The 27,654-nt window shown below is 42.6% G+C and overlaps 1 long non-coding RNA gene across 1 annotated transcript; it reads left to right on the plus strand.

Moving 5' to 3' along the window:
- Positions 1 to 1,187: 1,187 nt before the first annotated feature.
- LOC120939661 lies at positions 1,188 to 3,136 on the plus strand. Its single transcript, XR_005749343.1, has 3 exons — positions 1,188 to 1,339; positions 1,426 to 1,503; positions 2,678 to 3,136. It is a non-coding gene; the product is annotated as an uncharacterized LOC120939661 (long non-coding RNA).
- Positions 3,137 to 27,654: the final 24,518 nt, after the last annotated feature.

Here is a 27,654-nt window from a genome sequence, read left to right on the forward strand (position 1 = left end):
TCCCACCAGCGCATTATGAGTATCAGATCTGGTTTTCCCGGAAGTTGCCACGACAGCTATATCCTGCGGCAGTCAGCTTTCTTTGATCGATTTGAACAAGGACAAATGTGCGAGGGCTGGCTGGTGGGTAAGTACATTTCATTTTATTCCTATTTTTTTGCAAAAGTATGTCTATGTATTTTGACGATTGGCAACCACTTCAGAACCACCCTATAGCTACAATTCTCTCGCTCTGGGAGAGCGTCCATAGACGTCTTCCATAAACCAACGGCCCCCCCCACCACCAACACCACAATCTGCACCCTTTGTCTTGCATACAGCACATGTGATTGATGTTTCTTTGACCCGTCCAGGAAGCGTCACTGTGTGTGACTGAGCATGTATTAAACAGCAGATCCATCCGTGTTTTAACCCCTCTGGCCCCCAAGTCAGCCAGTTAGACTATCTTGTCTTATTTGCACTGTGTATAGATTTATGAATTGATGACCAATGTTACAAACTTCATTATTAATTATAATTATCTATATATATATATATATATATATATATATATATATATATATATACACACACTTCACCAAATCACAGTGTTTTTGAGTTACAAAATGGATATGGCACAATCTGCTGTTGCTGTTGCACATGGTAGCCAGTTAGCTTATATGTCAGCTTGATCAATAAAGTAGCTCCAATGGAAAATATATAAAAGTATAGGTTTATATACAGAGTAGCACATGATTTTGCATTCCCTGTTCAATCGGAGAAGAGAATTTTTAAATTTAATTTCATAATGCATTAAAAAAAAAAAAAAAAAACAATGGGCCCAACCACGAATAGAGCAAAAATTACTTTGTTCTTGGAATATTTAATTTATCTCCGTTGTAAATGTATTATCAATGTGTTAAATACATTTTTTTCACTAACTATTCTCAATAAATAGAAATTATTTCAAATAATTCTCTTTTAAATTTCAGGAGACGCAGGATATGGCTGTAGGTCATGGTTGCTAACGCCTCTGGCGAATCCACAGACTGTGGCCGAGGTTAGATATAATAGTGCACATATCCGTACCCGTGCAGTTATTGAGAGGACTTTTGGGATGTGGAAATCAACATTCCGATGCCTCTCAAAAACTGGCGGGTTTTTACAGCACTCTCCGGAACTGGTTTCAGATATCATTATTGTTTGTGCAATTCTACATAACATTGCTCTTGCAAACAATGTAGACTTGCACATCAGTAATGATCTGCTACCAGAAATACCGGCACTCCCGGCTGCCTCTGAGGATTCCTCAGACCTAGGGAATCATGTTCGTCAAAATCTGATTCGGACCTATTTCAGGGTAATTATTATTTTTTGGAAATTATCCCTAGCTTTTGTTGTGAGCAAAAACCTTATTTAACCTGTAATCACCATTATGTATTCCAGAATCTACAAAGCGGAACGACTAATTAGACTAACATTTTTAATCCTATCCTTGCCAAGTGTACTACCACCATTGTATATGTAAGTTAACTTTTCCCAATTTTTATCTTTTTGGTAATGTATTGTTCATATCTGTAAGGCAGATGTTGGACCAAAGCTCTTTTGGTCCCACTGCTCTAGTGGGTCACAGGAGTTGATGTCCTTTTGCTGTCCTATCACATGTTTTTAGCCAACATTACACTTTCATGTTGGGATCCACCATGATGCCTGGTTTGAAAGCATACTAATCCTGGATTGTCAGCTGACTCCTCACAGAAAACTTTGGAGAGTGACCCTACCTACCATTGAAAATCACCTGCTTAAGGTTCAGAGAATTTACAAATCACAACTGTTTTCAGTCACATTAATGGGGCGTGCGGGGGGATTGGACTGAAGATGACTCCCAAATGATGCTGCCTCCACCTAGGTGAGTATTGAAAGGGTCACTAAAGGAAAAAACATTTTTTGCTGAAATGACTGTTTATAGGGTATAAAGACATAATAGTTAACTGATTTATTTTAAAGATGATTAAAAATAGTTAAAACCAATCATATAATGTACCTGCAGTTTAGTAACATTGTTGCTGTTGTTTCCTGGTTCTCTGATGTACAGAGCCAGAAAGCCAATAGATGGCAGAGAATTTTTTGCAAAACGAAACTGGATTGGTGCTGAGGGGTTTTAGACACACCTCCTTGATTAATCATTGGTCACGCTGTAACCGACGGAAAAGCGCTAATCGTCTCTTACCAAACTTTTACTTAACAAGCAGTAATGTGAGATTAGCAAAAGAAGCCCCAAGGGTTGTGCCAGTGGAATCGAACTTCCCCTTTATAGTGTCGCCGTACGTGTTATACGTCACCGCGTTTGAGAACGACGACATTTTGTCTAGAGTGTGTATGCAAAGATAGATTATCGAGATTCTCGACAAGCGTAACAATAATCTTGTCGTGGAAAACGATGTTTCTCTTACGCAATATTCTCGGTTGTCTATCCGAGGCTTCAGAGGTGCATTTGTTCTGTTCTATGCTCTGTTGTGACATGATGCTACTTGTATATCAAGACATTTCTTGTATATCAAGTAAAAATAATGCAAAATAATCACAAACCATGTTATTTTAAAACCAAGGTTTTGCTTTAGTATAACATAAATCTTTATTTGAACACACAATATATCGGTGCAAAGCTGAAAAGTAACGATATTATTTTGTTTTACAGAGTTGTTGGCGTGGTTTGGGCATGGTCGAGTACGCATGTGCGTCTTCTGCCCTCCCGGATGTCTTCTATACTTCTTTAGTTAACTCTCTGACAGCATGCTCTCACCAAAGAGGTGCGCATGAACACACAAATGTTGTTGTCGTTAATTCGATGAAGCATAGACACGGTCAGAATATCCGACACCTCTTTAATCAGACAATTATGACCATACAATTCGATGGTGGATGATGATCGCTGAACGAGGGAATATACGTACCAGCTGAAGTTACTAGACCCACTGAATATGCTTTCCCCTTCTACTGCATATTTGGGACGTTCCCGATGACTCCGTTCTCCCCATGGTTAAAGTGCCCATAAAAGACCCTGAGGAGAGATGATTACCATTACAATACCCTTTTCTTGCTGCAAGCGGAATAGAACTTTGTGGGGATAAGACCTCACCCCACCACCACCTTAACACGCTATTTGTTTAGTATAAATAAAAAATGTTTAAAGCGTTTAATACTTTTTTTTTATTTAGTGGAAAATAGACATGTTCTAAAGACATTGGTAAGCTTTGGTAGACAAAATAGAAACCGTAATGAAAAAGCGCATGTGAAATGCAAAACGATCTAAACAAATGCAGCTGCGGTTAACCTATGGCAATTAAACAAAGTAACAATGTATTGAAAAGAAAAAAAACGCGCTAATGATCAGTGAATATTGAAAAGTGAAAAAAGAGTATGTATACCTTACAAATATTCTAATAACATATTGAAAATACAGTCCACAGTGAATAGAAAATAAACTTGATGAATGTCCTTAAACACAACAAGCCCCTGTAGTCCAAACTGAGAGGGCTACCGGGCTAGTTGCTATATGCTGTTCTTGGTCTCCTCTAACCCAGGGACCATTTCCATCTGGTAAGCAGACTTGCATATGCGTGTGGTGGAGGTGTTCAGCTGCATGTCACATTGAGATCTGACTGCACCTGGGTGGATGTCACCTTTTCTTCTTATCGGACTCTAATATATGAATACATTTTAATTTGCAATCCCGGTAGCCCTCTCAGTTTGGAATAGGGGCTTGTTGTTTTTAAGAACATACATCAAGTTTTTCCTCTATTCACTGTGGAGTGTTTTTTCACTATTTAATTAGAATATTTTTTATGGTGTACAAACTCAGTTTTCACTGTTCAATATTCACTGATGATTAGCGTGGTTTATTTTCTTTTCCAAACGTAATTAAATGTTTGTGGCATCCGTGTCATTATCTGACTCATTAAGAGGGGCCATTTGTCGACACAGTGGAGCCACAGCACCAACTAAATAGAACAGGGCAATAGACATCTTTTTTTGCTCCTCCAACATATTTGCCAAATGATTGTTCATCTGTTCAAGATTGTCATTTGTTCTGGTCATTTGTGTTACCACAGCCTGTTGAAAACAATCTTGCACGTTTTGACGATCATTTATTTTTTGGATCAGTGCATTCAAAGTCTGCCCTAATTGGTCAGCAACATTGTTTGCAGCATCCACACGTTCAGACAAAAGTTCTCTCCTTCTTCTTCCTCTTGGAGCCCGAAGCGGAACAGACAAAGAAGCGTTGTTTATTGGTGCATTTTCCACCATTTCTTGTAGACTTGCGTCTACCTGATCTGCAAATTCAAAAAGTTCAACAAATAAATAAACTTCATTCTTACCGTGACATTCAAAAAAGATAATTATATGTTATTATTCATGTTTACTTGCTTCTGTAACTTCATTCAGTTCTTCTGGATGCACAATGGCATTTTCTGTCTCCGCTCCTATGAGGAAGAAAATTGATTTTGTCAGATATTTGTGGTATTAATTTATAAAAAAGGCAAGTGAAAAATTAATTTTTTTCTCTAATCTTTCTTAAACAATCTAATTTTTGAGGCTTCTTTCTATTGAACCGTCTATTGAACTTCCCCTTATCGGATTTTAGCCCCCTTCCGGTGCCAGAATTGTCACCTTTCGGGGGGAGGGGAAGACAGGATACCTGTCTTTGACAGATAATCTTTCCCAGTTCCGGGAGTCACGGGCGCGGCCTATGACATCGCAGTGGAGCTCCGTCCTCTGTCCCTCCGACGCTGAAACAATAGGAGAGAGAAGCGGGCCTTGCGCATGTGCAGTAGGGTTATCGGCGTGAAGGCTACACTGACAGTACCCTTACCCGCTACGGCGTGGGAAACACCCGAAAGATGATGGAAAAATGGCTAGACTCCAGGACAGGTAAGTGTCCATTTATTAAAAGCCAACAGCTGCAGTATGTGTCGCTGTTTGTTTTTAAGTTTTACATTTTGGGTGTAAGAGCGCTTTATGAAAGGTGCAATTGGAGAAAAAAATCTTCATATTTACCAGTACAAGATGGTCCTGCTATAGGCTCCCCATTCACTGGAGATTGAACTGTAAATTAAAAGATAATAAAATATTAGACACTTCATACATTTAAACATATCGGTAATTAGACATCAAATATTTTTCTGTTTTTGAACATATGTATATTCTCTAATTACCACATAGATTTTCACAGTCTGGATCATCCACCGTATACGCCACGACAAACTGACTGTTTTCTAGAAAAAAAATTGTTTAATAGCTTTTTGGTAAATTACACCTAATATAGGCAGTTCAGCTAGAATAATGTAGATATAAGACAGGGGTCTCCAAACCCCGGCCCGCGGGCCACATCCGGCCCGCTTGTGTGTTTTATCTGGCTCGCAGGCCGCAGTGTAAACAAAGCCTCCCATGCTTCCACACCTTTTTTTGTTTTAAACAAGAGAAGCCGAGGCGTCGTAAGCACCTCCCCTCTTCCCACCCGCTGTTTGAAGTTGCGATACCACGTGTGACGTCACAGGCGCGGCACCTCCCCTCCACCTGCCCGCTGCTACACTCGTGGGAGGCTCTTTTATTCAAACAGCGGGCGGGAGGAGGGGAGGTACCGCGCCTGTGACATTAATAGTGGGATCGCAACTTAAAAGTTGTGCCGCGCCTCGGAGACAGTAGCTGCAGAAGACCAGAAGTCATCCAGTACGGAGGTCAGAGGCTCATCTTATTATTGTTATGATAACTTGTTATGATGGGGACACTGCTGATAGGCATGCTGTTGATGGGGACACCGCTGATGGGGACATGGGGACACTGCTGATGGGGTCACCAGTGTCCCCATCAGTGGCGTCCCCATCACTGGTGTGCCCATCAGCAGTGTCCCCATCAACAATGATGGGGATGCCGCTGATGGGGACACTGCTGTTGGGGACACCGGTGTCCCCATCAGCGGCGTCCCCATCATTGGTGTGCCCATCAACAATGATGGGGACACTGCTGGTATGGATGATGTTGATGGGGACACCGCTGATGGTGGACACTGCTGATGGGGACACTGGTGTCCCCATCAGCGGCGTCCCCATCATTGGTGTGCCCATCAACAATGATGGGGACACTGCTGGTATGGATGATGTTGATGGGGACACCGCTGATGGTGGACACTGCTGATGGGGACACTGGTGTCCCCATCATCGGCGTCCCCATTATTGGTGTACCCATCAGCAGTGTCCCCATCAACAATGATGGGGACACTGCTGATGGGGATGCTGTTGATCGGGAAAACCGCTGATGACATTTTATACATAAATGTTTTTTTTTATTGGCCCCAAAAAACTTGGAAAATCTACAATGTGGCCCACGTGTTGAAAAGTTTGGAGACCCCTGATATAAGATATAATAGTTATAGTTATATAATATATATAGTTATATAATATATATAGATATAATAGTTATAATAGTTGTATTTTTTGGAAACTGTAAATCACAATGGAAGAAGATCAAGGCACCACTAATAATGTTTAGTAATAAAATTAACTTCCCAAAGGTGGTGCTTTGGGATGCCACACAGCAGCCAACCCCCCCCCCCCCGCGTTGAGAGTATGTGGTCTGGTATGGTTCAAGAAGGGGGGTGCTCTACTTCCCCCCACCCAAATTCCAGGACAATTATGGGTCTGGTATGAATTTCATGTCATTATCGCCACTGTGCACATCAATTGTCGCCACTGCGCCATACCAAACTCAGCCACTGTGCCATCAATTGTCACCACTCTGCCATGCCAAGCACAGCCACTGTGCCATATTATTGTCGCCACTGTGCCCATCAATTGTAGTCACTGTGCCATGCCAAACGCGGCCACTGTGCCATGTCATTGTAGCCACTGTGCCATGTCAAACACAGCCACTGTGCCATTCCATTGTCGCCTCTGTGCCCATCAATTGTCGCCACTGTGCCATGCCAAACGCAGCCACTGTGCCATGCCAAACACAGCCACTGTGCCATGCCATTGTTGCCTCTGTGCACATCAATTGCCCCCAGTTTGCGCCTAAAATTCCGGCCAGATTGCCCCAAAATACCACCAGATTGCTCCCCCCCCCCACATTTACCTTTCTCGTCAGCCATCCTCGGATCATCCTCCACGATCCCTTGATGTCTTCTCCCGTCCTCAATGTCGCTTCAGCCAATCAGGTTAACGGTAACCAGATCCGGTGAACCTGATTGGCAGAGGTGCTTGTCAGTGTTAACCAAGGAACGCACACCCCATGTGTGCCTCCTGGGTAACTATTTGGTTAAAGCGTATATCAGAGCCACTGGCTCTGAAAGACACTTCAACGGCCAACCATCTGACGTTATTCAGATGGTCGGCGTTCACCAGGGGGGCGGCCATCTGAACAGTGGGCGGCAGCGAGAGGGGGCGGCGCTCCTGTGCCCTCTATGGATGCACCACCACGGGTCACTGCAGATCTGAGAGGACATGCAAGGAAAATCAAATATAGCATTTTTGCTTGCACATGATTGGATGATAAAATCAGCAGAGCTTCCCCTCTTTTCAGAGATTACCCTCAGATCTACAGTGACTGCACTTACAAGTTCACTTGTAGTGGAGATTGGATTTGTCTTTAGTAAATCAACCCATAATTGCTACTCATTGAGGAACAGCAACACCAAAACTATTATTAAACTAAAGTGCACTGTCAATGTATAAATTACACTGGCAGAGTTGCGGTTAACAAGAGGGGGCAATAATAAGATTAAGTGCGTCTCTAGGGGCCTTGCCGCAGTAAATGTGCGTAAGGTGGTCTGGAAGAGGTTATGTTAGCACAAAAAAATAAAAAATAAAGGCCTAGTCAAATCCTTATGCAGCAAGTTGTTAGTACCTACCTTCATCGTCAAACAGCATTAGTGTCTCATCTGGTGGAGCCTCAATATCAGTTGAATTGTCCTCGCCATTTGTTTGACCCTGTACCACTTTAAATAGGATTAAAAAGAAAGAATGCGTTATGTTATGAACTGTAGGGGTAAAAATAAAAAAATAAAAATAAAAATTACTTACTATGGGCATCGGAGTCGTGCTCTCCAGGTACTCCCAGAATTGTGTCTGGTCCAAGGCATCCCTTCAGCTCCTCCTCATAGGTTGTATATGTGATATCTGGTGGTGGTCCTCCTCCAGTACCTCTCTGGTACTTAGCTACAGCGACCAGTTTCTTCTTGATTTGCACTTTTATATCGCGTAATCTACGCTTGCATGTTGATATGCATCGGGCAGTATCACCACATGCATTCACTTCCTCCACGATACTGCTCCAAATGGCAGATTTTTTGCTTTGGGATATCATCCTCGATCGGGCACCAAATAAAGAGTCCCATTTGCTAACTGTCCTTGAGACAAGAACGCAGTTCTGCGCAAAAGTGAATTTGCTAACACGTTTTTTAGTTACACGCTCCATGCTGCCAAAACTCCTAACACACCATCAAATGAGTAAAATTTTAACTGAAAATTACATTAGTAAGGACTTTACCAATTTTCAAATGTATAGGGGGGTTTGTCTGACAGAACATATATATTTATTGTAAATAACTGTTCACATTTCTTTATATATGCATATATATAAAAATATATATGTAGATATATTATTAGAACCACATTTAAATGCTATTATTAATGCCTTTTTTTTGGGGGGATATTTAATTTATTAATAAATAACCTTTTGGAAAACATGAAATATGGTTTTACCCATGGCCTGTTCTATCACAGTTATACGGGGTTTATCAATTCTGAAATATATTTTATTTTAGTTTATTAATAAATATTCATACTTGTATGCATTCATTAAAAGGAATTTTTTAATAATTAAAAATGTATTTTACATTTAGATGAATGGTGTATAGCTGCATTACAAATGTAAATTACATTAATTTACTATACATCATTCTCATTTTAATAGGCACATGTATGATCCTTAAATATTGATAAAAACAATGTTTATTAATAATTAGGTTAATGTAGATTGTGTAGGGGGTAATTAAACTTTATTATTTTATTAATATGTTGGGGAATAATGTGTGTAGATTCGTGTTAAACATTACTGTTTTTCACTTCCTCTCACTGTAATCCCGCTCGATCTCGCGAGATTTCAGTGAGAGGAGCCGTTTGGAGGAGTTCGCGCCGTTTGTAGATCGCTCCTCATCTCAGCATGAGAAGCAATCTACACACTTTCATAAACAGGCACTCAGAGGAGAGCGATCTCCTCTGAGAATGCATGAGAACAGATTAGCGGTATTTTACCGCGGTTTCATAAGAGGACACCTAAGGGAGCTGCCCATTCTTCGGGTGACAAAAGACCCCATCCACAGGAATAAAGAACTAAAGACAGCAGCACTGAATATCCTGCTCCCATTTGTGCACACCAAGATGCTCCATGTAACAGCTAAACAGCTGGAGACTAAAATTGGGACCTTGAGAGGCACATACAGGACTGCGCGTAACAGGGTCCTGGCTTCTCAGAGGTCTGGAGCAGCAGCAGGGAAGGTATATGTACCATTGTTGTGGTAATACAGCAGAATGTTCTTTCTTGATGACCACCTTGAATCAAGGCCATCACTTTCCAGCCTTCCCCCCAGATAACCCTCCAGAAAAAGCTCCAGAAAAAGCTCCAGCCAACCCTGCAGCCTTCCTTCCAGCCTTCCCTCCAGCCTTCCCTGCAGCCAAGCTGATCCTTCTCAGGAGCAATGTGAGCCTTCTCAGGAGCAAGAGGAGCCTTCCATCCTGGAGAAAGACCCAGATGTGGCTGTCTGGAGCCAGATATAGTATTTTAAATGTATTTATTGTGGAAAACAAATGCTGTCAAATAGATGTTAATATGTAAAACATATCAAATGTTTGATCTAAAAGTGTTTTCCATATCAATAGACAGTAGTGGCCCAAAAAGTTAGGGAGAAAAGAATGAAAACTGCTGGGGTCAGAATGATTGTCTTTTCTATTTATTCTCAATCAGTTTGCAACAGTCTCATGAGCTGAAAATTGTGTGTGATTTTTGAACCCAAAACTCAAACTGTCCCTTTTTTAAACACAGGAGGACATCAGACAGGATGAGGGTCTGGAAAGTGTCAGGCAGGAGGAGCCCAGGCTGAGTGGCACAGAAGAGGTGGCAGGAGTGAGTGGCACAGAGGAGGGGCAGGAGTGAGTGGCACAGAGGAGGTGGCATGCCAAGTGGCAGCACAAGGTGCCAGGTGCTTCCCATCCGCCTTCCTACAAGAAGGGCCAGGAGGGATATGAGGGTGAGCGAGGCAGCACTGGCCACGATTAGAGAGGTACAGGCGACCCTCCAGCAGCCTACAACCCCTGAAGATGGCTATGGCCTCCTCCACCTTTATCTCCTCCACCTTCATCTCCTCCACCTTCTTCTCCTCCTCCACCTTCTTCTCCTCCTCCACCTTCTTCTCCTCCTCCACCTTCTTCTCCTCCTCCACCTTCTTCTTCTCCTCCACCTTCTTCTCCTCCTCCACCTTCTTCTCCTCCTCCACCTTCTTCTCCTCCTCCACCTTCTTCTCCTCCTCCACCTTCTTATCCTCCTCCACCTTCATCTCCTCCACCTTCTTCTCCTCCTCCTGGCACGAGTACACCTCCAGAGGCACAGCCTCCAGCCAAGCGGAGAAGGAAGGTTGCAGAGCAGGCTGCAGGGAAGGCTATCAGGAAGACCAGGAAGTGATGGCCTTGCTTTAAGGTGGCCTGACAGAAGGCAGCCTGCTCTAGTACCACATACTTGGGACATTTATCTGACCTGCTGCTGTTCCTGACCTCTGGGAGTCCAGGACCAGATTGAGCTCCCTCCTGTATGTGCCTCTCAATGTCCCAATTTTAGTGTCCACACAGAGTTGCACATATGGCAGCAGGTTCTTCAGTGCTGCCTTGTATTTATTGTATTTCTATTCTTTACCAGAATAAATGGTCATTTTGTTTTACAGTTCATACTTGCCTATGTGTTTTTAATCAACCCAAAAATTTAGCTTGTGAGTAGGCAGGATAATGTTAAAAAAACTACAAACTACAAAAGGTCTAATTATAAAGAGACAGATCAGATAAGACCAAACACTAATGTTACAATGGTGGTAACTTGACACAACAAAATTGAAAAAGAAATCATGGAGATGACTAGAAATTAAATAATAATTAAAAATTAAGATCTGTATTTGAAAATATATATATATAAATTATTCAAAAATATTCATGAGATCAGCATGAAAAATGTTACAAAAAGTTAGTCAGAACTCTGTGTGAATATCAGCAGCAAAAGAAGATCATTATTGTTCATTTCTAAAGATGATTTAAATGCGCAGCATTTAAACGATGCAATAATCTTTGCAGCGTGACAAATGTGCTATCTCCATTACGAACGCTACTTTTACCGAAGGTGCACTCCCGTCTCATACTTTATTCTAAACATGCGCGGGTTTTTAAGCATACACACGAACGTGTTCCTCGTCGTAAACCAGCCGATGAGAAACACGACGAGGAAATTGAGACTCCCGATGAGAAAAAAGAGAACTTGTTCTCTTTTTTTCTCGTCGAGTTCCATGACAGCTTTCTCGACGAAAAACATACACACGACCGTTTTCCTCGTCAAAAAAACTCTGCCACCAAAATTCTTGATGGATTCTGTTGAGGAAAACGGTTGTGTGTACGAGGCCTGAGAGTTGTATGTGGCTGTGACTTACTCCTTTACATCTGATAATTGGCTCCTTTCACAAAGCGGGATGTTTCCCCTTAAGAATGTGGAAAAATACTGCTCAGCGTTTTTTAAAACGTTTTTTGGGGATGTAAGATACACCAGCATATTGGGTCCTTTTGATTGATGAAGTTTTTTCTTTTATATGCACATTGATACCACTTCTTTGTAATTGTCAGATACTATTGTTTACTGCCTTGCACTGACCTGGAATGCATTTTACAACTGCAGTCCTTGTATTATATCATTGTTACCTTGTGCATGCCAAAAAAAAATTGTGTATGTGTGTATGTGTAATATATATATATATATATATATATATATATATATATATATATATATATATATATATATATATATATATTAGTTATTTGGCCGGGTTTCGCGGTATTCTTTTCATATTAAACTATGCAGTGATGTATCGCAGGTGTGCAGTAATTTACCGCAGGTGCCATCATATCCAGCAGGCGGTGCTTCTTTTCCTGTGCACACTTCTCAGGACCCTGGCAAAAGTGAAGATGGAGAAGGAGAGCTCATCAGGATGAGCCTGCGGGTGTTCGCCTGTTCGCCGAATTCCGAACATTATGGGGCATTCGCGGCAAATTCAAGCGACTTGGGGCGCCCTATAATGCACTGCGAGATTGCAGTACATTGATGTCTGATGATTGGCCAAAGCATGCACCTGACCTGCATGCTTTGGCAAATCACAGCGTGCTTTGCTGTGAGAGCCATGATTGTCCAAAAGCAGGGTGCCTTTGACCAATCATGGCTCAGGGGGCCCCACACTATGTATGGCTGCTTACATAGCAGCCGTACATAGTGTAATGAATGAGACATCTCTAAAGGATTTTTTTTTTATTTAAAACTGCTTGCGGCTTTAATGTATTGTCGGATCCCTGCAATATACATAAAAATCGTTGAAAAAAAAAATGATGTACACCGCCCCCCCCCCAGGTATCGCATGGATATTAACTTGAACCCTGCAACAACATTTTGAAAAAAACTGCATGGGGGTCCTCCCAAAAATCATACCAGGCCCATCATGTCTGGTATGGATTTTAAGGGGAGCCCGTGTCAAAATAAACAAAAAATGGCGTGGGGGTCCCCCCAAAATCCTACTAGACCCTTATCCGAGCACGCAACCAGGCAGGCCGCAGGAAAAGGGGGGTGAGAGAGTGCCCCCCCACTCCTGAACCGTATAAGGCCACATGCCCTCAACATAGGTAGGGTGCTTTGAGGTCCATCCATCTTCAATCACAGCGCCTCGATGGGAGGCATCCCGCCGACTGCATTCTTGTCACGTGACATCAGAAGGGAGCAGGGAGAGGAAACGCTCTGATGATCGACAATGAAATATGAAGTTCACAAATGCAGAGAATGTGGCATTGGTCGAGCATTTGACTCCTCTGTTTAACAAGTTGTTGGGTTCCCACATGTTTAAGAGTGATCACTTTCTCCCTTGGTCAATTGATAACCTCCCACAGCTTCCAATACCATTTCTATGCCGAGGACACCCAAATCTACACCCTGTGTGCACCAATGCTGTATCCTGGCCTAGGCCAACAAGGCCCAGGCCTAGGGCAGCACTTTGCAGGGGGGCAGCACAAAAAGAGTCCCTGTTGGCTTGTGCTACACTGTTAGGCAGATTAGTCTAGCGCCCCCATAAAGCGGCTGCACTGCTTCTGGTATGCGGGCGGACGGCATTCCGCAACTGTGGGGGGGAGGGGGGTTCCCCTTCTAATTTTGACTGTCCTATCATCCTGGACCACAAACCTTCCTCACTGTGCTATAGGTTTTACTAGTAATGGCGACGATCAGCGATTTTTTTTCGGTACTGCGACATTATGGCAGACATTTTTGGGACCATTGGCATTTTTATAGCGATCAGTGCTAAAAAAATGCATTGATTACTATAAAAATGCCACTGGCAGGGAAGGGGTTAACACTAGGGGGCGGGGAAGGAGTTAAGTATGTTCCCTGGGTGTGTTCTAACTGTAAGGCGATGTAGAGCTACAGGCTCTCGCGCAGGAGAGCCAACCTGCCGTCGTAGAACTGCGGCGGCTGGTCGGCAAGTAGTTAAAGTAGAACTATAGTCAACACGTTTTTTTTTTTCATTTTGGATGAAAGTGAGGGTTATAGCCCCTGTCAGTTAATTTTTTACCATACCTGTCCCATTGCAGATATTTCCCTTAACTTCCTGCCCCATAGGCAAACAGGAAGTGAGAGGAAATCTATGCAAATTAAGGGAATCCATTGCCCCCTCCTTTCAAGCCCTCAAAACTAGTGTCCCCACTCAAAAATTTCAGGGCATGTCTTAAACAGCAAGGGGAGTGGCCTTGACAGGAAGGGTTTGGTCATATTTAAATTAGGGGGTGCACGAGTTTAGTCAGGCCTAGGGCAGCAAAAAAACAAATACACTACTGGTGCGCATGCCTATGTTTACTGATAACAGTCAGCAGAGGCAGAGAGCACAGGGAGTTGAAACTCACAAAATTCCTGTTAGAATCAATGGGACTTTTTTTATGAAAGTATCAAACAGGTATAACAAAACAAAATTAAATTGAATATTTAATAGAAGGGAGAAATTCATTGTTTGGGCTTACATAAACTGAGTGTGTTAAAACTTGTAATAAATGAAATAATTATTTGCCCTTGCTAACCCTTTCTGTGACCTGTTTTTTTCTGATATAAGCTTGAACATGAATTAGGCCTACTGTCCTCCATATAACTCTTTTCTTGCATACGTTTTTCTACATTCTAAGTCAGTTCTAACACTTAATACTAAGGTGGGAGTCTGCACATTATGGTAAATAAATAATACCAGCGATCCTAGACTGGGATTGATGTTTATTGCTAGTGGGGTTGTTTGTTGAAGCACCTTATAAATAGTGTTATATGATTTGAGCTTGATTCTGTAATTTATAGAAAGTGGTGCTTTTTTATCCTGTATCCATTGCCATCCTAAATTAATCACTCTGTTTGAATAATTACTTCTGGGAATCCTATACATGGAATTTCAGCTATAAATTTCACTTTGTGATTGGTACAGGATAATTTATACTGATTACACTCAACTAAATATTTATGTGCTGTTTTTAATGTATATTTTGGATATTAGATGCAGCCTAGGGTTTTCTGATTGCTTTAATTTAAAGCACCAGAAAAGATCACTTGACTTATACATTTTCTTTTTTCGGCACCCCAAACCTCTGAAAATACCCATGCTTGGGCAAATACGGGTACCATAAAAAGGCTGTTGGGGTTTAAAAAAACATGCAGACAGGCAATTTGTTCGAACACGCGAACTCTGTTACATTCTATGGGACACGAACATGAAAAATTGAAAGTGCTAATTTTAAAGGTTAATATGCAAGTTATTCTCAGAAAAAGTGTTTGGGGGTCCCGAATGTATTAATGCAAAAAAAAGTTTTTTTTCCTCCCGCTGCTCTGCCTTAAGTGCCCTGTCCATAATGCCACGCAGAGTCTGCTCCAGCAGGAACTGCATTGTCATGGCTCACCAGCTCAGCACCCTTGTGGCCCCCTCAAATGGTGATAGCACAGTGCATGCATCCTTTATCAGCAGCCATTGGTGTGTGAAAAGAAAGCTGAGCTGGTCTGAGCCTGTCGTGTCATACCTCATACCCCTCTGCTGCATGTTCAGCCGCTGCAGCATTGCCAAAGTCAACTTCCACCTGGTGTCACAAATCAGGTGGTTTACAGGCAGGTGGAATTCTCAATGGATTTCAGTCAACTGAGCACTGGCAGTGTATGACCACCTGAAACTGCTACAGACTCTTCTGGCCTGCTTCAGCTTATCTTCTAACACTGGGTACCTATTTAAAAAATGCACCACACATAGGCCCGGATTCCCAAAGTACTTACGCCGACGTATCTCGAGATACGCTGCGTAAGTGTAACTATGCGCCGTCGTATCTGTGCGCCGTGCCCACAATCTGAGATACGCCTAAATATAGGCTTCCTATGACCGATGTAACTTGCCTACGCCATCGTATCGTGGGCGCATATTTACGCTGGGCACATTTGCTGCTCCTATTGATCTTCTATGCACATATGCAAATGAGGGAGATACGCCGATTCACAAACGTTTTAGCGCCCGACGCATATTATATGCGGTCTGCGTAAGTCCTATGTCCGGCGTAAAGTTATTCCCCATATATGAGGCGCAACTCATGCTAAGGTATGGACCAGGGAACACAGCCGTCGTATTTTACGTCGTTTACGTAGTACGTGAATAGGGCTGGGAGTAGGTTACGTTCACGTCGTAGGCAGTGATCCGTCATATCTTAGAGAGTAGTTCCGACGTGATTCTGAGCATGTGCACAGGGATACGTCCACGGGACGGCGCATGCGCCGTTCGTTTTAAGTACTTGTATGATGCTTGGCCCATCATTTGCATGGGGTCACGCCTCATTAGCATGGCTCACGCCCACTTCCACCTACGCCGGCTTACGCCGAGGAAACCCAGCGTATCTTTAAGAGCGAGTGGGAGCAAGTGCTTTGTGAATCCAGTGTTTGCCTCTGTGCGCTGCGTCGGCGTAGCGTATATTAGATATGCTACGCCGATGTATGTTAATCCGGGCCATAGTGTTTTACTTTTAGGCCAAAAAGTAAAATTTTGGTCTCATTTGATCAGAACATCTTCTTTCACATGTTTGCCGTGTCCCCCACATGACTTCTCACAAACTGCAAACAGCACTTCTAATGGCTTTCTTTCAACAATTGCTTTCTTCTAGCCACTCTTCCATAAAGGCCAGATTTGTGGAGTGCATAAATAATAGTTGTCCCGTGGACAAATTCTCTCACCTGAGCTTTGGATCTCTGCAGAGTTGCCATGGGCCTCTTGGTTGTTTCTCTGATTAATGCTCTCCTTGCCCAGCCTGTTAGGTTAATGGTCATGTGTGTCTTGTTAGGTTTGCAGCTGTGCCACCCCTTTCCATTTTCGGATTATTGATTGAACAGTGCTAAGTGAAATGTTCAAAGCTTGGGATATTTTTTTATAACCTAACCTAACCCTGCTTTAAACTTCTCCACAACGTTATTCCTGACCCATCTGGTGTGTTCCTTGGCCTCCATGATGCTGTTTGTTCACTAAGGTTATCTAACAAACCGTCAGAAAAAAAAGAATTGTTGCTCTACATAAAGATGGCCTAGGCTAAAAGAAGATTGCCAAGACCCTGAAACTGAGCTGCAGCATGGTGGCCAAGACCGTACAACAGTTTAACAGGACAGGTTTCACTCAGAACAGGTCTCGCCATGGTCGACCAAAGAAGATGAATGCACGTGCTCAGCGTCATATCCAGAGGTTGTCTTTGGGAAATAGGCGTACAGTATGAGTGCTGCCAGGATTGCTGCAGAGGTTGAAGGGGTGGGGTCAGTCTGTCAGTGCTCAGACCATATGCCGCACACTGCATCAAATTGGTCTGCATGGCTGTCATCCCAGAAGGAAGCCTCTTTTACAGATGCTGCACAAGAAAGCCTGCAAACAGTTTGCTGAAGACAAGAAGACTAAGGACAATGATTACTGGAACCATGTCCTGTGGTCTGATGAGATACCAAGATAAACTTATTTGGTTCAGATGGTGTCAAGCATGTGTGATGGCAACCATATGGGAAGTACAAAGACAAGTGTGTCTTGCCTATAGTCAAGCATGGTGGTGGGAGTGTCTATGTACTATGATTTACCTCTTTAGTGGATCATATTATTTTTTTCTTCTGTTTGCCTCTTATCAGATTTATGCCCTGTACACACGATCGGTTTGTCTGATGAAAACAAACCGATGGATTTTTTCATCAGATATCCGATGAAGCTGACTTTCATCAGTCTTGCCTACACACCATCGGTTAAAAATCTGATCGTGTCCAACGCGGTGACGTAAAACACAACGACGTGCAGAGAAAAATGAAGTTCAATGCTTCCGAGCATGCGTTGACTTGATTCTGAGCATGCGTGAATTTTTGACCGATGGATTTCCCCACAGACGATCGTTTTTTTTAACCATACGAAAATTTTAAAACAGGTTCTATTTTTTTTTCACCGATGGGGGGAAAAAAAACTGATGGGGCCCACACACGGTCAGTTTGTCCGATGAAAACGGTCCATCGGTCTGTTTTCATCAGACGAACCGATCGTGTGTACAGGGCATAAGAGTTTATAAAGGAATTGATGTAAGCTTACAATGTTGGAAGGAGTTATAATGGTGCTCTGGAAGTTTATCCTGTATCGTGGCCTTGTATATGCACGATCCTTTATAGTCCAGCCTCAAGAAGCAACTAAACAATAAAACTACATATTTACAAGCAAGCAACAAACTACGTAGAAAAAATACAGAAGTGAGTGTTAAGTTTGACCTTTTTTTTTTTCGTTTTCATAGCTGTATTTTGTACATATGCATGGAATGCTAATTGATTAGCTAAAGAAGCTTTATGTGATTCATAGTACAACTCTTCAATGGTCCAATGCTTTCCTGTCTGACAGATCACAAAGAGCACAATTTGGTGCCTGTATCTCTTTATTGAGTTGGATTTGACAAAGGTAATTTTTTTTTTGTTTTTTTTATATAAATTCTTTTTTATTCAAAAATTTGCTCTTGTGATACACTTTAAACTTTCAATCATATACAAAAGATATATTAAACATTAAAAAGACATTTAGTTATATTTCCATAAATACATTATATTTATAATTAACCGTGTAACCTTTTGTGTATTTCTCTTATTTTTTTTATATTTTCCCCTTTCCTTTCCCTTCCCTTCCCCATCCACCATCACCTCACTTGTTCCTTGTTGTCTCTAAGTATCATTGTTCTTCTACCCCCAGGCTTCTCTAGGATCTAGTACATATACTTTTTCTCAATTGGATTATGCTTTTTTGCCCCTTTGCATCTTCCCCCCTCCTCGACCATACCAAGCTCCCTATCTCCGGAGTCTATCCCTTACCAGTTGTGGTGGCGCAAGACTAACATCCTCCAACCATGGTTGCCATATAAGATCAAACCTACTAATTTCCCCCCTACAGCTATAGGACAATCTTTCTCTTAGAAGTTGGGAGTTTACCTATTGGATCCACTGCCTCCCTGTGGGTACCCCTGGTGCCATCCAATGTCGTGCAATAAGTTTTCTCGCCAGATATAACAATCTGGTTATCATAAGATACATTCCTTTTGCGAGCAGCTCAACATCTATAGCAGTAGGTACACCAAGGCATCCAAAGGAACTGGTACCTGAGCCAAACTAGTTATACACTGGGAGACTTCCTCCCAATACCGGTGTAATTTTGGGCATCTCCATATTGGGTGTATAAAATCCCCTTGATGTACGTTACACTTCGGGCATTGGGGGGAGTCTCTTCCCCCCCCCACTTATGCATCTGCAAAGGTAAGTTTAGCATGCAAGGTGTTGTAAAAATGGAAGCGGAAGCATGACAGTACTGCCAGATATGCTGAGGTAAAATTAAATCAGCCAAGGGATGTTGCTGTAAGTATAATGTTATCCAGGCATGTGTGAGGAATGTGTGAGGAATTCCCCAACAGGTAAGTTAAACTTCTCAAATGGTACTGGACCATTAGGTCAGAAAACGCTGACCTTCTTGGTAATCCCATTAATTTCAATTAATTAAAAAAAAGAAGGTGGTTCCAGTATCAGGAGTATACGAAATACATATAGAATCTTTGGGAAAATTATCATCTTAAAGGCTGCTACTCTCCTGGCCAAGGACAAGTAGTATTTGCACAACCTGGTTAATTTTTGGGGGGTTTTATTCAATAGAGAAATGTAATTAGCCTTGTATAGACTAGAAGTCATGTAAGTTATTCCCAAGTATGATAAGAATTGGTTACCGATGGATAGGTAAATTGTGATTGCAAGGAGATTCTTGTTGTTAAATCTATCCTTAACCCTAGAGTGCTGGATTTCAATTTGTTCACTTTGTAGTAGACCGGATTAAACATATATAGAACCCGATGAACTGCAGGGAGGACTGTACCAGGTTTACCAGGGACAGGCTATCATTGGCAAAAAAGGCAATGACATGTTGTTAACACGTTATAGATATTCCTTTAATATTGACGTGAGATTGTATCTTCTCTGCTAAAGGTTCTAAAATTAAGGCAAAAATGAGTGGAGAGGGGGGACACGCCTGCCTTGTTCAGTTGGAACAGGCCTTCAGAGTATATATAGGCTGATGGGGTTGTTTACAGTGCAGAAATAGCAGAGAACATGTTGCCCTGCATACCAAATTTCCATAGTACCTGTGAGAGATAGCCCCAGTGGACCCTGTTAAAGGCCTTCTCCACATCCAAAGTTAGAAACAGAGAAGGCCTCCGAGAGCGCTCTGCATAGTGTAGCAAATTTAGAACATACCACGTGGAGTCAGGAGCCTGGCAGCCGGCACAAAACCCACCTGATCTGGTTTCCCTAATGTCGGAAGGAATTGAAGCAACATGAAAGCTACAAGCTTAGCATACATTTTTAAATCTACGTTTAGTAGAGATATAGGTCTAAAGTTCTGTGCATATACTGAGTCTATCCTTGGCTTGGGTAAGGTGATGATAGTGGCAGTCAACGTTTCAGGTGGAAAGGATGCCCTGGACACAGCAATGTCGAGATAGTACTGAATGAAATAGTTGATAATATTCTGAGGTGAATCCATCAGGACCTGGGGATTTATTATGTGGGAGTGCCTGGATTACCTCCATGATCTTCTTTGCATTAAAGGGCTGATTAAGAGTAGAGAGGTCACCCGGAAACAAGCTAGGTAAACATACTGAGAATAGAAAATTCTTGATCAATTCGGGAGTAGGTTGCAGGATACTTGAGTCGTGTTGCAAACTCGACTCAAGTAAGCGCTAAAAGCAACAGCTATCTCTTGCAGGTTCAGTCGTTTTTCCTCCAGTTTTGGGGTGGAATAAGTGTGACAATTTTTGTTTAGCCATTTTATCTCTAAGTTGTTGGGCTAAGAACTTTCTGGCTTTTTTTCCATTAAGGTAGAAATTAGATTGCATGGATCTCACCTAAGAATGGTGCTAGGTCAGTAAGAGTGTTCTAAGCTCATGTCTCACTTAGTTTAAACATTCTAAAATGGAAGGTATAGGGGTTTGTTTATGTGAATGTTCTGACTGCTTTATAGCAGTCAAAGTATCATTAAGCTGCTGTGTCCTGTGCCTCCTTACAGCAGAACTTGGTTGAGCATTATTCCTCTAATAAAAGCCCTGTGTTAGCATTACAGCGTAAAGGGGTCAGTGGCAGACAAAGCATTGATCTCAAAGAATTAATTTAGGGATTTCTGTATGATCTTCTTATGGTCTGGATGTGACATTAATAAGACATCATTACGCCATCTATTAGTTCTTGTCTCCAGCTGACTCCCCCCACCGTGATAAACAGAGGGGTATGATCTGATCAGGTGATGTTTCTGATATATTTGCATACATTATGAAGGAGAAATGTATCCCCTTTGTAACTAATGACACAACAAAGCTCTTAATTCACTCCATGGTCATCTCCTGCCTCGACTACTACAACTCCCTCCTCATTGGCTTACCTCTACATAGTCTTTGCCCCCTTTCAATTCATCATGAATACTGCTGCCAAACTCATCCACCTTACCAACCACTCTGTGTCTGCTACTCCTCTCTGTCTATTTATCCACTGGCTTTCGCTCACCCAACAAATTAAATTCAAAATACTAACAATTACTTACAAAGCCATCCACAACTCTGCCCCCAGCTACATCACTGACCTAGTCTCTTAATGCCAACCTAATTGCTCTCTTCATTCTTCTCAAGAACTCCTGCTCTCTAGCTCCTTCATCGCCTCCTCCCATACTCGCTTCCAGGACTTTTACAGAGCATCTGATCCTATGGAACTCCTTACCCCAATTATCTCTATTAGCTTTTAAACGATCCCTTAAAACCCTCCTCTTCAGAGAAGCCTATCATACCTACACCTAACAACTGTATTTTAATTTTCTACATATGATCATCCCCCACAGCTATTACATTTTGTTCTACTTGGCCTTCCCTTCTAGATTTTAAGCTCTAAGGAGCAGGGCCCTCTGATCCCTCCTGCATTGAACTGTACTGTCTGCCCCATGTTGTAAAATGCTGTGCAAAATGTTGGCGCTATATAAATCCTGAATAATATATATATATATATATATATATATATATATATATATATATATATATATTTTTAAACAGGGGTGCTTTATTGAGATAATTATAGTTTACAGCATATATGAATAAACAGGTTAGTATCATTATCAAGCTGAACAGGAATGATAACACAGTTGGCCCAGGGAGAAAACAGTATGCCCTCAGTGTCCTATAAATGAGTTTGCGAAGATCTAGTAAGGATCCCAAGAAGGCAGTCTCCAAGCAGGTGGCTGCATTGGATCTAGAACTCTGGAACCACCAGTAGGCGGATACCAGTACTGCTGTCCAAAAATAAACCCCAAAATTAGGTAATGCCAGACCTCCCAACTGTGGAGGGAAAGATAGTGTAGCTTTAGCCAAACAGGGGGAGGCCCAGTTCCAAATAAAGGAAACTAGGCACTTATCTATTTCTTGGAAAAATTAAGTTGGCACCCAGACCGGACAGTTGCGGAATATGTAGTTAAATCTTGGGACACGCATAATTTTTACCAAATTGATTCAGCCTAGTAAATTCAATAGGAGCCCAGACCACGACGAGCAACATGCTTTAAACAATGTTAAAGTGGTTGTAAACCCTTTACAACCACTTTAACCTACAGGTAAGCCTAGACTAAGGCTTACCTGTAGGTGCTTGAAATATCTCCCAGACCTGCACAGTTTAGGAGATATTTTCAAATCGCCAATACGGCATTTTCTTCTGCAAATGCGCAGAGTTAGAACGGGTACACTGTGCCGTTTCTAACTAGGGTCATGCCGTGAGTGGAGGATCCTGCGCGCATGTGCGACTCCGGCCACTCACAGAGCCGGAGTTCACGGCCCCGGAAGGAAGAGGGGTGAAGAATGGACGCTCACTACTCGTGAAGAAGACAGGGACATTGTAGGCTTCTCCTGCAGGTAAGTGTCACATAATGGGCTATTATGCCATGCTCCCTAAAGAACTGCATAAAGCGCTTATTAATATGATCTGGAGTCACTAGGACCTGGCCATCCCCCCCGTATACTGGCAATGTGTGTTGTGGGGCTGTGGCTTTCTAGCCAAGCCAAAAGGTGGCCATTTTTGTGTCCATACTCAAAGACCTTTTGTTGGGAGTAAAACAAGGCTTTTTTTGTGTTCTCCTTTCGAAGAAGGGCAGGGTTTGTTGCCAGGCCCGATACCTATCCAGGGATGGGGAGGAGATATATTCCGCCTCCAATCCGTTTGCCTCAGTCTCTAGACACTCTAACGTGTTGGATGCCTCTTTCTGGAGTATTGCAATTTTAGAAATGTATGCACCCCTGACCCATGCCTTAAAAGAATCCAACCTCACAGTAGGAGACTCAGTGTCCCCATTCAAAGTCCAATAATTGCTCAGGGATTCCGTGATAGGTTCCTGCAATTGACAGATGCCAAAACCTAGAACCAGAATGTGGTGAGAGGGAGAGGGTCAGTCTGAGTGGGGCATGATCCGACACACTCCTTTGGAGTATACCTGCATCCGCAACCCAGAGAAGGGAGGTAGTTGAGGCATATGCCAAATCTATCCGGGAAAGGGATTTGAAGGAAGCAGAGTGACAAGTAAACTCCCTGGCGTCCTGATGTAAATGCTACAAAACTCAGGTGAGGAGAGGCGTCCGGCTCTGGCAGCTCAGTCTGTGACGCTATTTTGATTGTCCTCATGGTGTGGGCCTCAACACAGGTGGGAGGGGAGGGAGTCTGTATCTCCTCAAGTGGCAGGAATATGAGCCTTTTTCCCCTGCCAGCTACTGTTCTGGAAGAGCGGCGTCTCATTCGCGTGGAATCCCCAAGTCACGGGTGAAAGAAAAGCCCAGGAGGAGGATAAGATAGGTGCTTGCCAGCAGAGCTCAAAGATATGTAGCCGTTTAGATGGCCATCTTGGACACGCCCCTCATCCTGAATAATAATTACTATTAATAATAATAATAATAATATCTACTATACATAGGTCTATGTGAGAATAAGTTTTGTTCATGAGAGAAATAGGTATATCCTTTTCTGTGGCATGGTGACATCGCCAGACATCATAAAGTCAGGAAACATCCAAAAAATGTGTTAAAGTCACTCTGTGGGAGCGGTTGTGGGTAGACTCAGAAGTGTCTATTTGCTTATTGGGAACTGGGTTAAAGTCCCCAGATAGAATGACATGTCCCTGGTGTAAGTGCTGGATTTTTTTGTTTTTATATATCTTTCTAAATGAGCTAAATGGCTTGACATTGGGAAGATAAACATTAATAAACATGTAGGTAGAATTATTGATCATGCACACCACAACAACATACCATCCTTGTGAATCCTGTTTAGCAATGAGTTTAAATGCCACTGTCTCTTTAAATGCAATTAGCACCCCCTCTTCTTAGACAAGGAATTTTAGGCCAGTATGTAAGGGAACTGTCTGTTTTGAAAATTGGGTGAGTTTTGTGAGGAAATATAGGTCTCCTGTAGGCAGAAGACATTGCAATTAAGCCTTTGCGCCTCTCTCCAGGCCATTTGCCATTTGGCTGGGCTATTAAGGCCTTTCACCTTTAAGGAAGACAGTCTAAACTGCATCTTAAGGGAGATAACACTTCTAAACTGTAATGAAGATGGGCAGGAGAAGGTGCAGTAGATATTTGGTACTGATGTCACCAATGAAGATTACCAAAGGCCTGATGGTTTCAGTCCTAGTTTAGAGGGCCTTTAGGGAGTCTGCAAAGTTAGTTTAGTGGTGTCAGAGAGGCTGCAAATAGGCTGAATCAAGTCATAAAAGCTAGAAGTAGGCAGTGGAGTCAGATGAAAAGGTGGATTTTTGTGAACTATGAAAGCAAAAAAAAAAGTTCCTTAAAGTGGCATTCCACCCAAAAATTGAACTTCCACTTTTTGGAACCCTCCTCCCTCCGGGTCACATTTGGCACCTTTCAGGGGGAGGGGGAGCAGATATCTGTCTAATACAGGTATTTGCTCCCACTTCCTGGCATAGATCACCTTGGTGATCTACGCCACTTCCGGCGCCTACTCTGTGCCCCCGCTGTCTTCTGGGAGACACACAGCTCCCAGAACACAGCAGGGACCAGTGAAGACGCGCAGCGCAACTCGCACATACACAGTAGGGAACCACGAATTGAAGCAGCAATGCTTCATTTCCTGATTCCCTCACCGAGGATGACGGCGGGGGCAGCCGAGAGCTGAGCGATTGCTCATCCTCAGCATCACAGGCACCATGGAAAGGTAAGTGTCCATATAATAAAAATCAGCAGCTGCTGTATTTGTAGCTGCAGGCTTTTAATACTTTTTTTTTAAGTTGGACCTCCACTTTAAGAGAACAAGAAAAAATAGTAATTCCAAACTGAAATTGGAGCGGATTATTACCACAAATTATGGGGAGCAAACTATTTGATCTCGCTGGAACATTGTTGCCGTGTCAGTAAGTAAACGCACACAGAGGGTCAGGCAAACCTGCTGCTCGGAGGAATTAAGGGTGGGGGAATAATAACCTTCCTTTGCCAGGCCATCACTTTCTAAGACATTCCAGTTCCTTAGGAGGCAAATGCCATCATCCAGAGACCGAAAAAAAAATGGTCACCTTAGGTAATAAGGAGCTTCGCTGGGTATCGCCATTGATAAGAAATTTGGTGATTTTTTTAAAGGCTTGGTGAGAGTTGCCAGTTTTCTCTGTTTCTGCAAAGTATGGGCAGAGAGGTTGATAAACAGAGATAAGCCCCAGGGGTGTTCTGGGATCTACATTCCGAAAAAGGCTGCAAGAAGCTTTTCTTTGGTCTGGAAATAATGTATGCTGGCAATCATATCCCTTGGGAGATGTTTAGGCTTAGGCAGCTTATGGATACCATCAATGGCTAGGTTTTCTAATGCAAGATCCAGTAAAGTCACTTTCAGAACTTCTGTAAAATAAGCTTTCAGCTCGGACAATTTTGCCATTTGAGGTATGCCGCTTATTTTCACATTGTTATGCCTGGAATCGTCTTTTAGATAAGAAAGTTTAGTTTTCATCCAGACTATGTCGTCTTTGTGCTCATTATGAGCATCCACTGGGTCATTGAAAGTCATGGCGAATTCCCCCATTTTGTCCTCAATATGAGTGACTCTATAATAAACCTCTCTGGTGTCAGATCTAAACTAACTGACATAATGTCTGAGTAGATTGAGTTCATGGGACTAGCATGTCTTTTAAAGTTGTGTCAAGCACAGGCAAGTTTAGTTTTCATCCAGACTATGTCGTCTTTGTGCTCATTATGAGCATCCACTGGGTCATTAAAAGTCATGGCGAATTCCCCCATTTTATCCTCAATATGAGTGACTCTATAATCAACCTCTCTGGTGTCAGATCTAAACTAACTGACATAATGTCTGAGTAGATTGAGTTCATGGGACTAGCATGTCTTTTAAAGTTGTGTCAAGCACAGGCTGATCACTGGTAGGAAACTCCAGGAGAGAGTCTTGTAACTCTCTTGTATCCTTCAGACACATGTTCAAGTCATTCACCTCTAATGCAGGCTCAGAAGGTAGAGGATACTTCAGCTTAGCCTTGACAGGTCTGGAGCTAGTAGGTGAGGTTTGGGAAGACAGTTCTCTATAATGCTGAGAGCGGCTGTAAAGGTGCGATGTTCTCTCCCCTGCAGCCGAGCAGTCGTTCTGTGGAGGGTGAGAGCTTTGAACACCATCTTGATTAGAGCAGTGGCAAGGCTGAGGGAAAAAATCTATCACTTTGTCTGCTTGCTGCCACTCTTTCCTCTTGCGGGACATGAAGCCTAGGTGTTCTCGACCCTGTAGCCATTGAAACGGTCGTACCCAGCTCTGTGTGCCTGTAATAAGCTACAGTTCACTGTTAGTGTGCAGAGCTATGAGTTCAAGCAGCCATCTTCTCCGCTAGCCGGCCACACCCCCTTCTGCTTGTGATAGCAGACTTAAGCCTTAAAGGGGTTGTAAAGGTAAAAGTTTTTTTACCTTAATGCATCCTATGCATTAAGGTAAAAAAACATCTGACAGCAACGCCCCCCCCCCCCCGAGCCCCCGTTTTACTTACCTCACCGTTCGAAAGTCCCGGGCGCGTGCTTGTCATCTTGTTCGGTTCCCAGCCTGGCCGTTGATTGGCTAGGCTGGGCGGATTGATAGCAGCGCAGCCATTGGCTGGCGCTGCTGTCAATCACATCGGATGACGCGTCACGCCGGGGGATGGAGCCGAGTGATACAGTCGGTGGCTATGCCCGCCGCTGTATCACTGGAGCGCGCTCGCAAAAGCTTTTCACCATGCGAGGGAGCTTACATGAACGTGGAAAGCTTTTGCGAGGAGGAGCCGAGACAGCCGCCGACTAAGTATAACATGTTTATTTTAATTTTTTTAAATTCTGTCTTTAGTGTTCCTTTAAGCTGGCCATACACTGAAATAATTTTTCATTTTAAGAATGTTCATTTAATATTATGATTATTAGTGAGGTCAAATTGACATTAGTTTTAAACTGCATTTATAAGAAAATTTAAGAAATGTTTTCCTCAAAACAATGAATTTTCTAACAGTGTATGTGTTTTTTATTTAAGACAGTCTACTCATTCCAAAATCAAAGGGCAACAAAGCTAATAAAGGGTCTGGAGGATATTAGTTATGAGGAAAGGTTGCGAGCACTGAACTTATTCTCTCTGGAGAAGAGACGCTTGAGAGGGGATATGATTTCAATTTATCAATACCAGTGGTGACCCCACAATAGGGATACAACTTTTTCACGGGAGTGAGTTTAACAAGACATATGGCCACTCATTAAAATG

Source organism: Rana temporaria, chromosome 5 (assembly GCF_905171775.1).
Source record: "Rana temporaria chromosome 5, aRanTem1.1, whole genome shotgun sequence".
Lineage (NCBI taxonomy): Eukaryota > Metazoa > Chordata > Amphibia > Anura > Ranidae > Rana > Rana temporaria.